Raw genomic sequence first — 17284 nt, 5'->3', positions numbered from 1 at the left:
GAAAACAATAGTACTTTGCATTAATCTTTGAGGAACAGCAGAGCTCCACACCTTAATCTATGGAGTGTAGAAACTCTACTGTTAAAATACATAAGTGAAAGGTAACATGGCCGAATGGCCAGCCCCCATGGAGGTCTAGAGATCTAAAAATGATCAAAAGATGTCTAATACAATAGTAAAGGTCCTATTTATAATAAACTAGCTACTAGGGTTTACAGAAGTAAGTAATTGATGCATAAATCTACTTCCGGGGCCCACTTGGTGTGTGCTTGGGCTGAGCTTGAGTGTTGCACGTGTAGAGGTCCTTCTTGGAGTTGAACGCCAGCTTTTGTGCCAGTTTGGGCGTTCAACTCTGTTTTGGCTCCTTTTCTGGCGCTGGACGCCAGATTTGGGCAGAAAGCTGGCGTTGAGCGCCAGTTTACGTCGTCTATTTTGGCCAAAGCATAGACTATTATATATTCCTGGAAAGCCCTGGATGTCTACTTTCCAACGCAATTGAAAGCGCGCCATTTCGAGTTCTGTAGCTCCAGAAAATCCACTTTGAGTGCAGGGAGGTCAGAATCCAACAGCATCAGCAGTCCTTCTTCAACCTCTGAATCTGATTTCTGCTCAAGTCCCTCAATTTCAACCAGAAAATACCTGAAATCACAGAAAAACACACAAACTCATAGTAAAGTCCAGAAATGTGAATTTAACATAAAAACTAATGAAAACATCCTAAAAGTAACTAGATCCTACTAAAAACAATGCCAAAAAGCGTATAAATATCCACTCATCAACCATAGACTCTTTTAGTCACTGTAAAAACGTGACCATAGACCCTTTAGGTCACCCCCAAAACCGTGACCATAAACCCTTTTAGCATCCTTTTTTAAAAATCGTGACCATAGTATTCTATGGTCTACTTTTTTCTAAAACGTGACCATAGCTTTTTTTTTTTTTGTCACGGTAAAAATCGTGACCATAGACTACCGTAATCAAAAAAATCGTGGCCATAGACCCAAAATATTATAGTGTAACTTATGACATCAATAAAACACCACAAGAGAATGAGATCTTTTGATTCATTTCTAGTTTAATTTCTTGACTGTTTTTAAAGACCAATTATTTAGGCTGTAATTAGATCTTGTCAATGGATACGGTATGCTTTGAGTTTTTCTTAATGGCTACACATGCAATATTTAAATTGGTTATTTATTATTGAAAAAGCTGTTTTTTTAAGTTTGTTAAGCTTCATTTTCTCAATCCATGTCAGACATTAAAGTCATCCACAAATGGCACTAAGATGCATAAACTACAACTACAAACAGTAATAAACAGGAAAATAAAACAATTTATTATCAATGGATGCATCATGCATGAGATATGTACGATTAAAAATTAAAATCAAGTGCACATGATAAAGCCACTGATTTTCAAATTTTTATTGTGTATTTATTAATACTAAGAAATATGTATAATTGTTAATTTTTATCAGTAATAATTCTAACACATGTTCTGAAAATACATGTATGCTAAATTCTATTCTTAGACATGTATTACAAATACTTATTTATGTCATTTTTGATAAACACAATTATAAAATTATTTTAGATGAGCTTTGAAAATAAATAAGTAAAATTTTGTATTTATTTATTTATTTATTATTATAAAAAATTAAATTTTATATAATAGTACTAGACTTTTGTTAAATCACCGATCTCAGATTCACTTTTAAATTTTACTAGTTTATACATATACACCACCTTAATATTATTAATTTAAAAGATCTTTTAATATTATACGTTTAATTTAGTACTGGACTATATATACAGTCTAATATCTGTCTTTTTTTCTTGTTATTATTATGATTATGATTATCATTATTAGTATTGTTATTAGTTTGTTTTAGTTCACATTATGAATTTTTTTGTATTTATCTAGTTTGATTTATTGTTGTTACTATTACTGTGATTAATATTATTATTTAAATCATTCAAGGTCCACCCCACTATCTAATGAATTAAATTATTCAAGTGGGGTGAAGAGGTAATAAATTAACTAATTATACTTTTTCACCCCTCTCAGAAAGCGGAACACACACACTCTTCCCGGCTAAATCCTTATTTTTAAAAGAGAAGTGCTAAATAAACAATAACTATCTTGAATAACATGAACAACTACCAATTAAATAAAAATACAGCATATCCTAATTTAAAAATGTTGTTGGTTACCTATATTTTTCTTTTTTGAAAATAATGCCCTGGTCCCCTTTGAGGACTACAAGATATTGCCGTCGAAAATCGTCTTCTTGTTGTTGCCGCTGATCATCATGCTCGGAACTGTTGCGTCCTCGGCTCTCTCATCATCGTCAGGCAAGTTCCCGTCCACATCGTCGTCGTGCTCAACGTCGAGGTATAAAGTTTGTCTTTCCTGCTAATCCTTATTTTTTTCGCTGTTTGTTTCTAATTTTCAACCTGAAAGAGAGTGAATGGGTGCAGTTTAGTATATGATAAATTCTGCATCTAGATAAATGAAGTAAATTATTCAAATACTCCACTTGTAATACTAACATAATAACAGAAAATTAGAGGAATGTTAGGGGCCAACTATTTTGGTATTTTGTAATTATTAATTGGTCATCAATAGTATTTTTAATGGTGTGAGATTACATCCGATAGTGGAAGATCACTCACTTTTGTTTTGATAGTTAAGTGCTGGCCAAAAAACACAAAAATTACTGCCCCTAAATTTTTCCTTAATGTAATTATATATAGGGTCTGGTATGCACATAACTTATGCTACTAATGCTAAGTGATTATATATAATAATCCAAAACCAAACCTTGTAAAAAATCATATAAGAACATGTGTCAGGTTAGTTAAAACAAATTATGAAGCTCAAGATAGAGTCGTTATACACAAAGGAATCTATGAAAGAAATGAAGTGGGAAATCCCATATTCTTTTCTTAACAAAAATGCTAATAAACAAACAAGAGGAGAGGCATAACACCCAAATTAGGAACAAATCAAGAACTTTCATATTGGGTTCAATCACTATTAAGGTAAGTATTTAATTTTTTTATTATTTTTAATATTCTCTTTTATAATTGTAATTTTTGTAAACTATATTTTAGTGTAATTTTTTATAATATAGATTATGTTCTCATTAAAAAAGACAAATTAAATAAAAAATTAATTATAGATAATAATAAAATCGTAAACGTTGGATTTTAAAATAATATTAAAAATAAGATTATTGAGAATATTAGAATAAGATTATGATGTAATTTTTTTATAATATAGATTATGATCCCATTAAAAAAGACAAATTAAATAAAAAATTAATCATAGATAATAATAAAATCATAAACGTTGGATTCTAAAATAGTATTAAGAAAAAGATTATTGAGAATACTAGAATAAGAGTATGTCTTTATTGATTAAATATTCTTAGTGTTGTGTGTGTGCGCGCGCGCGCTAAAATTTATATTTTTTAGTTTTAATTAAAAATATATTTTGTATATTTTTATATGTTATTTTTATTTTAGTAAATAAATATTAATTTTATTATAAAATTAATTAATAAGATCTTTTCAAATATCTAAATTAAAAAGATTGGATAATATAAAAATATTATTTAAGTTGATGTCTATTTTAGTAATTTTTTTTATCTAAAAGTGATTTTGAGTAGTATAATCCAAGTAATATTTATTTTATTATAATCCATTTTGATATACTAAGATTAATTATGTTTATTAGCATTTGTTACATATGTTTATACTAGGATTTTAAGATGCACAGAAAAGCTCGTTACACGAAAAGAACAATAGTGGAAACACCATGTCAGCAGCCTCCAACTGGAGCTCCTGCGTCTTCACCACCTGCTGATGATGATTGGTTCATTCCCCTACCCAGTAATGGTGGTGTCTTCGCAGCAGCATCTCTCCGACCCTTTCGTCCACCCCGGAGTGAACCAAGACCTGAGACACAGACCTGCGCTAACGGTGTACAAATGCCAGAGCCATGCGATGAAGACTTGCACCCGGAGGCGAACGAGGTAGGTTTGTTTGATCAACACATTGATAATATGTTTGCTGCTTCTGATCCTAAAAAGCATAAAGGACGCAAAACTACTGAGTTTTGGAATATTGATCTCATTGGTAACAAGTCTTAAACCTTATGATTTTTTAAATGATTAGACGTTGATATTGTTATGTTTCTCACATGTTGAGCACAACGGATACATAAATAAGATTTTATTTTTTTATAGATTTTGATGGAGTAATCAAGCAAGAAAAAATGAGCGTGAGGGAAGCTATGGAGCGGCCTCTTAATGGTAGCAAGATCATACTGAGGTTCAACGTGGAACTTCAACCAATCGGAGATGGAGCTGGCCTGTTGAGTGGCATTCTTAGAGCGCTGGGTTTTGATTACAGCAAATTTCCTGTCTGTGAGAAGAGTTGGGCAAAGGTGACTGGCAAAGATAGGGTTTATGATGATTGCATAAAGATAATAACTTTCAACGTTGTTTAATCAAATCTAAACTTTCAACTTACAATTACTTACAACTTGACATTATCGTCGCAGGAAATGTTCCACTTTCATGAACATAGCGGTGGTAGAATCAAGAAAACATTTTTGCAACAAATGGGAAGGTCCTGGAAGGATACAAAGGGTAGGCTTGTATAGAATCTTGAGGACCGCCCGGTGAGAATTCCTAAAGAGCATTGGAGGTGATTCCTTGATTATCGCAATGACCCTGCAACAAAGGTAATCCATTTTTAAGTAGCATGCAAATTTGAGTAGCCCTTGTCTTTAACCCACCTAGGTTCCAGATAAACGCATATAATAACAACTAATAATAAATCTCAAAGATTACATTATTGCGTTCAAGCTTATTTGGAGTCATATACATTATTAGTGCTATGTGCAATTTTCATGTCTAACCAATCTTATTGTTGATGACATAATAGGCAAAGTGCAGGCAAAATGCGTGAATCGAAAGAAACAACTTTACACCCACACTGGCGGTTCTAAAAGCTTGGCTAGACGAAGGGAAGAAGAGATAATATAGGTTTGAATTCAAATATAGGTGCCTATCATTGTATCGAATCATTGTTTTTTTTAAGCAAATAATTCTTGAGTTTTCTATTAAGTAAAACTTATGGTATAAATTGTATTGTCACAGTAAAAAAAAAAAAACAAGGAAGGAGAGTTAGTAGGGGAGAAATATGGATCCTACAACACAAACAACTTGATGGAACCTATATACACGAAGAAGCTCAGAGGATTGGTGTAAGTACTCCTCTTTTAATCCTTTATGTTGTAACATGTTGGGTTTAATTATTAAAATATGTTGAGTATGCTATATTCCTAGTGTGATTGTGTATGCTTATTTATGTCTGCAGGATAAAATATCTAAGATTGAGCAGCTGGATGAAACTACAAGAATATTGTCTGAAAATGATTCCTTTGCCCAAGCTTTCGGTAAAGAGCACTCAGGTAGAGTGCGGGGCATAGTTTCAACCGACACCAAGGCAACTCTTCTATCCAAGTTTGCAGCTGCCGCTAGATAGAGCTCAAACAGAAGAGGCCCGAAGGATGCTGTTTGAACTACAGGCGGATGTGACGGCCGAAAAATTGAGAAGGAAGGCAGTGGAGGATGAAGAGCAGCAGAGAAATTGAGAAGGAAGGCAGTGGAGGATGAAGTAGCAATAGAAAAATTGAAAAGGAAGGCAATAGAGGATGATGTAGCAGCAGAGAAAATGAAAAGGCAGGCAATAGAGAGTGTGCTAAGTTATCTGATCCAACAACAAGGTCGGGAGCTGCTAGTAGACATCGCTGCACGGATGAATTCTTTGGATGGACATGGCGGGAAATAGAAATTAGGATATATGTGATATTTTATTTTTCAGTATATGTTTTGTTTAAGTTAACTATGCAGCATTTTTTATTACCCAAATACTTTAGTTTTTTGGTGACTATTGAAATACTTTATTGATATTAAAATAAATATGTTAGTTTGTTTCGCAGTTAAATATTCATGAGTTCTCGGTATCAATTTAGACTTTTAGAGAAGATAGATAAGATTCTTAAAATTAAAAAATACTCCAAAAAAAACCCCGGTTAATAATAGAAAACAAACTAAAATATTATATTAAAAAAAATAGTAGCTACAATTAGCGGCAGTTTAAAACAACCGTAAATAAATTTCATAAAAAAATGCTGCAGCAAATTGCGGTAGGTAAACAGCGTCGCAAATAAGATGGAGAAATCACTCTTGGTAATATAGTGGTGGTTTATATAAACTGCCACTAATTTAACCGACACAAAATAACTAATTTGCAGCGGTTATGCTAGCTATTGCTGGAAATCGCCACAGAATGCAATTCCTGCGTCCTTATGCGCTGCGGCCATCATTCCGCTGGCGTTTTGTTTAGCAGGAACCGCCGCAAATCAGCAAATAAACCGCCACAATTCTCCATTCTTCTTGTAGTGGATCTATGGAGAAACATTAAAAAAAACGCAAGTTCAAGCATGGTGTTCATAAGAGAGCAAAGGAGGAGAGATGAGCAGCCATCTAACCTGAATTTAAACCATGAAAAGTGACATAGATTTGAAGAAGAAGAAGAGAGGATCACTTTAATCGGTTTAGAATTTTGATTTGAGTTTTGATTTGGAAGAAATCAAGCATTGAAGATCTAAGTGTTCAAAGTTTTCTCTCTTTTCTCCATGCTTGTTTTTGGCCAAATAAGGAGGAAATGTTTAGCCTTGAAGTGTCTTGGGGGAGGAAAAAAACATGGCTAAAGGTCATTGGTTGGTTAAGGAGGTGGTTTAAAAAATATCTCAAGTGTATAATTACTAAAACTAGATGTATTAGAACACACTTAGCAACACATCTAGAGATTAATATCTAAGCTACTAGTATAGATGACACTAGTAACATGATAAGCATGAGAATAGAAGGTATATGATGAGACCTTAGCATAGCTAAAGTCATCAGAAAGTGATGGCATTAACCTGCACCAGTAGACTATAAGCCTGGTTAAACTTATCTCCTATTTTTAACTAAAGTAGATCAAATAATATTATAATATTACTCAAGCAGCTCTAATATTAATATTATAATAATATTATATTATTATTTCTCTTCTCTCACAAATCGAGTTCGGCTCGTTAAACGGAGACTAACTATGGAAACCAGAATCTAAAACTCCTAGCAGAAGCGGCTCAAAAACTAGGTTTTTCGCCACTATGTCATCGAGCTTAACAAAGTAGAGGTTCTTGTTTAGTGATAACATACTAATGATGTAGATTGAGGTTCTTGATGATGCAGCAGAGATGCTTCCTTTACTGAATTTCCGAAAAACTCCGCTTCCTTAGAAAAAGTCTTGTAGTGTATCCGAAAACTAGGTTGTTACAGTGACGGCGGACCTGAGGGCGACATAGGCCCCACGACGGAATGGTGACGGTGCACGAAGACAGCTCCTTCAACTCCCGCCTCAATCTCTCTCTGCCTCCCTCTCCAGCTTGCGTCGGGCCTCTTCTCTCACTGGCACTTCGACGGCGACAGGCATGAACAGCGGCGCGGGCAGCGGCGGTGCGACGGGCTCTGCGATTGCATCATCTCTTCCTTTGCTCCCTCGCGTGATACCCTTTCTCCCCTGCACCTTTGACGACGACACGACGGCGCGGTGGCAGTGATGTCCACCGGCGCCGTCCTCCCCTTCTTCCCCGTTTCCTTCCTCCTCCTTTTCTGATAAGCTCTCTCTCTTCTCTCTTCTCTTTCTTTTTTCTACGTGTGAGTATTTTTGGGGAGGGGGTGGCGGCTGAAGGAAGGAAAATGTGTTAAGGTTAAGATTTTGGGGCTGTTTAGTAAATTAAGGTTAGGATAAAGTAGGTATTTTTAATATAAATAGGGGTAATGAAGTAACTAAAAACTAATTTTAATCCAACAAAATTATCTTAAAAATACTATTTATTTTTAAATAAATACTCTAATCCAAGAATTATAGATAATCAAATTAAATTCTTTTTATTCATAAAATATGATTATAAATCTAAATATTCAAATTAAGGAATATAAAATTCTCATTAATTTTCAATTACTAAAGCTTTAAATCATAAATAGGAAAATACCTAATTAATACAAAAATCTCTGAAAATAAAATCTTAAATAAATATAATAAATCATAAACAACTTATTATTTAATTTTTAAAATTTTAGGGTCTTACAACGTTGCCGTCTAGGGGTTTCCAGGGTGGTGCCCACCTGAGAGGCACATTCTGAGGTTTTCATTTGTAACACCCTCACTACCAGAATGTCACGCTTTTGGCTACGTGATAAGCGAAAACTGAAGCTCACGGATACCGGCAAGTGCACCGGATTACATCAAGTAATACCACGATAAGTGGATATCGTTCCCACGTGGATTAAAGGATTGATCAAACAAAGGGCAGATTAAATTCCTAATTAGATTAAAGAAACCTGATTGTTGATCGGAGAGGGCAAGAGAGAATCTTGATATCTTGTTTCGTTGAATGCTTGGATGTCACAGACAGTGAACTTGGATGATGATTTGAAAGAAGACAGTGATGAGGAGAGTCAAGGGCTTTGGAGATGTTTATGCTCTTAGAATTATCAATCTTGTTTATCTATTTCGAAGTTGCAAAGATCTTTCACGACAAATCTTTATTAACTGATTTCCAATTTCTTGGTTCCTCAATTTCTCAAATATTGATTGGTTGTCAATTAATTAATTAAGAGATTAAGCACAAAAACTTATTTAAATTCAAATAAGATTTAAAAGTAGTCCTTAGATCGAATTATATGTCACGTATTCAAGCTAGTCCTGTTCAGTTAAATCTTAAAAGAAAACATGATTTTCAAAAGTTGTTCTAATCCAAATTATATGTCACTTATTCAAAATTAGAGTGATTAAAAATCATGCATGTGTCGCACACTAATTGAACTATTATTCTTAGCCGAATTCAAATAGTCATGTGAAAGAGTTTTTAAGCATTAATTCAAATATCACAATTTTCAATTATAATAAAAGAATTTAAGAGAGATTAGAATACCCTTGAATACCACTAATCCGAATGAAGAACGAATAACTCAATCATGAAATAGATCAATGTAAGATTTTAAAATAAAATAAACTTCGATTAATTACCCATAGAAAACATAAATCGGGCTCCTACCATTGACAGAGAATTAGTTACCCATGAGAAAGTAAGAAAAACAAGAAGAAAAGTAGTTCATAGAATTGATTTGGATCTGAAGATCCTCCTCTGGCCTCTCTTGTGGACAAACTTCACTTATTTATATCTTAATTCTAGAATTAAAATTCAAAACTAATTCCAATATTATCTTTCGGACGAAAATATAAGCTAACTAATTTACTAACTTGCAAATTCAAATTCAAAATAATTCAAATCAAACCTAACAACCAAATCTCTTATGTTTCTAGAAAAAATTAATAACTAGTCTTCTAGAAATATTTAATAGCTAATCTTTTAGAGTCTTCAATGTTCTAGATGTGGATAATTAGTCTTGGACTTTAATTATTGAATCCATGAGTTGTAATTGTATTTAAGCTGGCTTTGATTTATAGGATTTTGGGCAAAAAGGCCCAATATCACACTCCAGGAGACGCAGGTCCGCGGGGCATAAAAGGAAGCCGTCGGGCATGGGAGATGTAAGACCCCAGATTTTTAGAAAATAAATAATGAATTATTTATGTTTATATATATGATTTTATTTTTAGAAAGGTTATGAGACTTCGAGTTTTAAATTAATTCGGTTTTATATAAATTTCAATTATAATTAGATATTTTTGATTTACTGAAATTAATGGTTCTTGCTTAATTAAAATTCAAAGTTTTAGTAATTGGAGATGAAAGAGAGTTTTGTATATAATTAAATTTAAATTAATTCGCATTTTCAAGTTGTACAGAATCAGCAAAATGTTAAATACTGCAAAATTTTCAGTTTTGTCTTCCGAACTTCTGACACACATAACGTTTTTGTTTTAAAATATTTTTCATCCGTTCTTCAAACGGCGTAAACTTCACGGACCCAATTTTCATATGAAATAAGTTTGAAACTATTTGGGGGTCCGGAAGTCAAGTTATGCTTCGCCAAAGTTCAGCCAAAAATTGATTTTACACAAAAGACTTCAAACCTCAATTTTCTTTTAAACCAAACTCATATCCATAATTTTAAAACTGTATTCGTCACAATAACATGTCTCAACACACCAACACAGCACTACATTCTTCACATCACACCACCTTCAACCATAATTCATGTTTACACAATTTCAATCTAGTTTCCATATTTTACATCAACAATATTATGAACTACTTACTCAATAGATATAATCATATTATCACCTCTTTTACCACCAACTCATCAATTAATATACTATTATCAACATAAACAACAATTATTAACACATATTCAATTCACATTAATCTTCATCAAAGGTGCTAAGCATTGAAAATTTTCATGCATTCCAACCTATCCTATGGTCATCTAGCCTAAGTTTTCACAGAACATTATATATTAAGGGTCCGTTTGGATAGGTTCATAAGTGACTTTTTTTAACTTTTAACTTATGAAAAGGTGTATTATTAATGTTTGGTACAATTTTCAAAACAAAATTGTAACTTTCTAAAAAGCTATTTTGGTACTTAAGGAGAAGTTTAAAAAAATGACTTCTCTCATAATAAAAAGCTTTTTATCACTTTTCTCTTAAAATAAGTACTTTTAGAATTAAAAAATCAAAAACAAAATAACTTATTTATAAGCTACTTTTAATATAAGTATTTATTGTTTAAACTATTTCTTCAAAAGTAACTTGATTAAGTTGTTTACCCAAACTAGGCCTAAATACGTGAAACCTAAACCATACCTTGGCCGATTTCTCGTATAACCTGAGACACCACCAAAGGCTCCGAACACAGCCCCAAGGTTCCAAGATCTTCAAAACTATAACACCCAACCTCCACCAAGCCTCAAATGTCCACAAGTCAAGCACCAATTTACATACATACACCTAAATTCACATTATCATATATATATATATATATATATATATACCCAAAAACTCATAAAATCAAATAATTAACTAGAGTTCTAGGATTTTCACCTTACCCAAGTACCAATGAGACAAGATTGAATGTTTTCCTCAAGCTAATTGGATCCTATAGCATAAAAGGACCAATATTTCAACACCCACATACATGATTTTCGAAAATCATGGGAATTGAGAGGCTGAGATGAGAGATGAGACTTATCTATGAAATTGTTCCGATAGATTCGTAGAGTTCGACGCGGTAGTCGCGTGGCCGCAAACAGTGCGGCGATCGGACTCGGAGTGAGAAGTTGTGGTGGTTTGAATTTGGAACAAGGGTTTGGGAAAGTGTTATGTTCTTCCTCCTTCTCCAAATGGCTTGCAGCGTGAAATGAAAAGGAAGGAGAAAGGGGCTGGGTTTTGATTAAGTGTGGCTGGCATGAGTTGGGCCTTGGGCCCATTTCAGATCCGATTTGACCGGTTCGATTCGTTCGGTCTAATTTTGGGACAAATTTTTTGAAATTAGTATTAAAATTCTCGTTTTAATTAGCTCTATTTAATTTTATTATAATTTACATTTTTAATCTTCTTTATTAAAATTTAATTTATTGATTAATTATTCGCTAATTTTACGGAATTTACAGAAAAGGCTAGAGAATGTCTTGTAATATTAGTACAATTCATGTAATTTACTGATCAAGATCCTATAACTTTGGCATAATTTCTATAACCAAGTTCTCTTATGAGAATTTTTTTGAATTTCTCATAAACTCAAACTCCATGCTTGGATCGTGATTTCATGGAGTTTTTTGACCATTCAGTGTCGCCCATGATGAATCACAAAAAATCTAGTGTGGTTGGATCATTGAAAATTGTGAAATTGAAGAGGCTGTAGTAATATTGATACAATTTGTGTAACCTGTTGATTAAGTTGTTGTAATTCTGACATATTTCCTATAACCGATTCTCTTGTGAAAAAATTTCTTGAAAGTTTTATAACATTAAAATCCATGCTTAAAAGGTAATTTCGTGGAATTTTGTGATTATTTTGTGTCATCCACAATGAATCATAAAAAATCTAGTATGGTTGAAACGTTGGAAATTCTGAAATTGAAGAAGCAGAAAAATATCTTATAATACTAGTACAATTTTTGTAATTTATTTATCAAGATCATATAATTTATGAGAATTTTTTTTAATTTTTTATGAATTTAAAATTCTGACTTAAGATGATAATTTTATGAAATTTTATGACCATTTAATATAATTTATGATAAACCACAAAGTATCTAGCGTGGTTGAGATGGTTATAAATAATTATACTAACTCACAATAAATATCTTCTATGAAATCACATAAATATAGTATAAACTTTTATATTACTATTCAATTATATATAATTACATCCTTAACATAATTAACATTTTTTATGTTATATTACCTCAATCAAACTTATATAAAATAAAAGAGTTTAACCCTTATATATTAATAATATATATGGTTTTTTTTCTTTAACTGAATCAAATTCTTTTCTTTTACTGAATCAACGTTTAAAGCACGGGGACATACAGAGCAACATTCTTTTTTCTTTGTTCGGAACTTTCACACTAATTTTGTTTAGAAGAAATCATTAGCTTGACTTTGGAGGTTTCTCCTTCGGGTGTTTGGAGCCATAATGATCAACAAGTTGGTTTTCATTTGCAAGATAGGCCTGAAAAAACGAATTGAAACAACATTATGAAGAATCCTAATACAAACACTGCATAGTTCTAAATTACATAAATATTTATGGGTACAAAATATACAACAAAAGCATCCAGAGTTAAAAAGGCTCACAAACACTTTTTTTTGCTGCTTACCACCATAGTTATCAAAATTAAACCGTAATCGATTTGATAAATTATTGGGTCACTGAATTAATGATTTAACCGGTGAATCATTAGTCGAACCATTTGATCCGGTAATAATTAAATAAATACATAAAATTATAAAAAAATTAAAAATAATTATCTAATTAATTATATTTAAAAAATAATTATCTTTTATATTCATAGCGTAAATGGTCATTCTTATGTGAGCAGTGACGAATCCAAAAAATTTTGTGATTGGGGCAAAATATACATAATATAATAATAATTTTTATAATTATACTTGTTATTATAAAATATAATTAGTCTTTAAATTATCTAATCAATAAATTAAAATAATAAAATAATAATTTAAATAATAATATATAAATTAAAATTTTATTTTTTTAGTTTTTATATTTTAAAAAAATTAAATAATATTTTTATTGTCAATACAATCAAATGTCTCTCTTTTTATATATGTCGTTAAATAACAATTTAAAAATTTATCTTTCATACGATTACAAAATCGATTCTTTACAATATTCATATTTAAAAAAGTTTTTTTTAACTGATATTGTCCCAAAAATAACTAAAGTTAACTTAAAAAGAAGACACCAATAAATAAACAATACTATTTTGATTTCTTATTTTATTATTATTATTATAGATTTAACCATTTTTTATTTAATACTCACTATAATATTAATATTTTATTATTCATTTTTAATTTAATATTAATATTTAATAGTTATTTTTTCATTGCCAATAAAAAATAACTCTAAAAGATGTTAACAAATAACTCCCGAAAAACTAGATATACATTAAATATATATATTCTAAAAAAAGACTTTAGATGTCATATTTTGATTTAATTTTTTGCAAGTAATATTAAAAAATAAGATATTTTTATTCTAAAAAATTTATAATTTTATGTCAACTGAATTTTTTAAAATTTTTTTAATTGTGAATGATTAAATTTTTTTGAAAAATAAAAAAAGAAAATCTAGAAATCAAATTTTACTCTAAATATTTGTGTGCATCTTCTAAATATTTATTCAAATGTTGACAAAACAATTTAGATTAAATGAATATGTCATTTGTCAAATACAAAAGTTTTTTTGTCACTTTTAATAAATATAATATTTATTAGTTATTTTTATCGCAATTTTCAAATCATTCAACGATTATTTTGTCTGTGCCTAAATCTTTTGGATATTAAATTAGTAGTTACCTCTGTTCTGAACAAATAATCAAATATATATATAATATATATACACGGAACAATAGTGATATTCACTAAATATATAAATAAGTTTTTTTAGATTTTAAATTTGTTTATTAATTACAATTATAAAATAACAAATTTATAATTATTTCACTCTTTTTTTAAAGGTTATTGTAACAAATTTATTTAAATCTTAAATTATTATTTATTTTTACATAATTAAAATTAATGAGTGAAGTTAAATTATAGTGGGGTCAAATTTAATTATATAGTTGGGACAAATAAATTTTATTATTATGTATTAAGTAAAAAAATTGTAATAAATTTTATTACTATGTATTAAGTGGGACTTGCACCCACTTACTTACACATGAATCCATTCCTGTATGTGAGTGAATTAAAATTAAATTATAAAAATAAAAAATATAATATTATTATTGAAGAATAAAAATAATATTTTATATTATTTAAATTTTGTTGTTTTAATATAATATATATAATTATTAGGATTTAATATGATAAGTGTGTTGGATACTAAATCATTGATTTTTTTAGGTGAACTACATAAAATAAAAGAAAAGAAAAGGAAAAAAAAGAAAAGAGAAGAAAGCAACATAATATATATGATTATTATCCTTTCATGTAGTATAGGACACTCTAGCTTAGTGGAAGACTAACCTTTATGGAAAATGTCTTGGGATTAAGTCATGCTTGAGGAATTTTTTGGACTTTTTCAAAAGATTGTCGCTTAAAAAAAGCAAAAAAATAAAATGTCTTTATGGTACCTGATAAATTCATATATTTTTTTGTCTCAACGATGACTTGAAGAAATAGTTAAGGGGATCAAGCAAATAGTATAGAAGTAGTCATAGTAGTAGTTTAGGATAACGTTTTAGGCTAATTTTTAGAGAGAGAATTTTTCAACTTCTCTTTAGAATTTTGGAGTTTTAGTAGTTTCTTAGGTTAAATTCTCTTTAAATTTAGGTTTTAATCTTGTTTTAGTTTAGTTTTTTTTTTTGTATTTTCTTATTTTAGTATCTTAATTCTCTTAATTTTACTTATTAACTTCTCAATTTTGGTTAATTTTAGTTATTGAATACTTGTTGAATTTTTTATTTTTTTAATGTAATTGATGTTTTCATATTTATTGATGATAATTGAGTTGTTATTATTATTTTCTTCAATTTGGTAGTCTAAAATTTTATTAATTTATGTAATTTATGATGCTTTGTTTATATGTCTTCTAAGTGTTCGATAAAATGTCTCACCTAGTTATAAAGTAGAATTTTTATACTCTTAACTTGAAATTGAAGACTTAGGTGACCTTGAGTCATTGATGTCCGACATTGATTGGTAATTTAGGGTTGTTAGTTGATTTGGTTTTTACTAACGCTATCCTTTCACTAAGCCTAATTAAGGAGTTGGTTAGGATTTATGAATTGAGATCAATTATGCCTATTTGACTTACCCAAATGTTAAGAGTTGACTAAGTGAGATTAACTTTTCATAATTACCATGTTTGTGATAAATGACTAGGATAGAAAATCTTGACTTTCAATCATTGCCAAGACCTTTTTACTATTTGAATTTTCTTTCCTTTACCTTAATTGCCTTTATTTAATTTTAATTAATTCCCTTGGTCTTTTGCTCATTGCTCATTATTTACTTGGGATTTAAATTCCAACCCCGATCTCTAATAACTGATGATATGCACGCTCGACTGCAATTTCGTGGGAGATCGATCCGAGATTTAAAATTTTCAGTTATTTTATTTGAATTGTGACAATCTTTTAAACTTTGATGGAGAGTTATTTGCTGGTTTAGAACTATACTTGCAACGAAATTCGAGTATTTAAACTTGTGAAATTCTAAACCAACACCTAACCCCCGTCAAATTTTTGGCGCTGCCACCGGAGAATTGCAAATGTGTGTCATATTATTGGTTGTTGTTAATATGTGAATATGTGAATAGTTTACTTTTTAGTTAGTTCTTAATTTTTGTTAGTAGTTAAAAGTGTGTTTTTATTTGTTTCTTGATAGTTTTTGTTTTTATTTCCTCTTTTTTTTTTTTTTTTTTTCTATAAATTCTCACCCTTTTGTCCTTGAGTTTGGTTGTAACTATGTTGTAGGAAATAATAACTTCAATGATAGTTCACAATATGGGATAGAAAATTAATTGAGGGAGGAACCATATGCATATGGACAACCTTCATGATAACAACCTCCTCCATGTCACTATGAGCACAATTCTCCTATGGTGCATACCAATCCAATGGATATGGTGGGTCTCACTACGGTTAAGAACCTCAACCACCATATGTCTATGAACCACCTCTTTAACATCACCCTCAACCACAATACTCACAAGTCCTATTTTACCACCAAACACCTCCATATGATCCTAATCCATGTCTACCATATCACCAACTTTATGTGCCTCAAGAACAACCATATGAGTCATATGAACCACACTTAAAATCACCACCATTCTAACACTAATACTTTCAAGCCGCCCTTGACCAATTACCTCCATATACACCACTTCAATACCCTTATCAATATGAACCATCTTCCATATATGAAGACCTTCTCCCAAATGATGAACTCTCTTTTTCTCTACAAACCTCAATAGAGGAAGCACTCCAAGTGTTTCTCCAAAAGTAAGAAGAGATCCAAAAGAGTCAAGGAAATATCATGGCTACTTTAGCCGAATGTTTATCTTGCTTGGCGTCGATATGCTCTTGCAACAATTTACGGAAGAATGTGAAGAAATTCAAAGAAAAAAGAAAGAGGGAGGAGAAAGAGGAGGAAGAAGAGGTGTGGTGATGATAATTACAATAATGATATAACAATAACGTTGATGATGATAATGATGATGGAGGAGGAGGAAAAGGAAACAGGAGATCCAAGAAATTCAAACGAGAAAAGAAAGAAGAAAAAAAAGAAGAGCATACGCGTGGATGTGGAACACATTATAACATCTTGGTTGGACTTACTACTTAGTTAAACATTTTGCTTGGTTTTGGTAATAGATAAAGATGTTACAGATTAATATTTAGTTTTAAGTCATAATCCCAAATCAACACGAATTAAACTTTTACAAGAAATAATCTTATGGCCACTCTGCATCACTAGTCACCACAAAG

The 17284-nt window shown here is 30.7% G+C and overlaps 1 long non-coding RNA gene across 1 annotated transcript; it reads right to left on the bottom strand.

Moving 5' to 3' along the window:
- Positions 1-4562: 4562 nt before the first annotated feature.
- On the bottom strand, positions 4563-11433 carry LOC140177331 (uncharacterized). The gene is made up of 3 exons (XR_011869158.1): positions 11139-11433; positions 10902-11045; positions 4563-4741 (listed from the first exon to the last, which is right to left on the bottom strand). It is a non-coding gene; the product is annotated as an uncharacterized lncRNA (long non-coding RNA).
- Positions 11434-17284: the final 5851 nt, after the last annotated feature.

This window comes from Arachis hypogaea, chromosome 12 (assembly GCF_003086295.3).
Source record: "Arachis hypogaea cultivar Tifrunner chromosome 12, arahy.Tifrunner.gnm2.J5K5, whole genome shotgun sequence".
NCBI classification, from domain to species: Eukaryota; Viridiplantae; Streptophyta; class Magnoliopsida; order Fabales; family Fabaceae; genus Arachis; species Arachis hypogaea.
The sequence above is the reverse complement of the archived record's forward strand: the minus strand, read 5'-3'. Positions and strand labels throughout refer to the sequence as shown.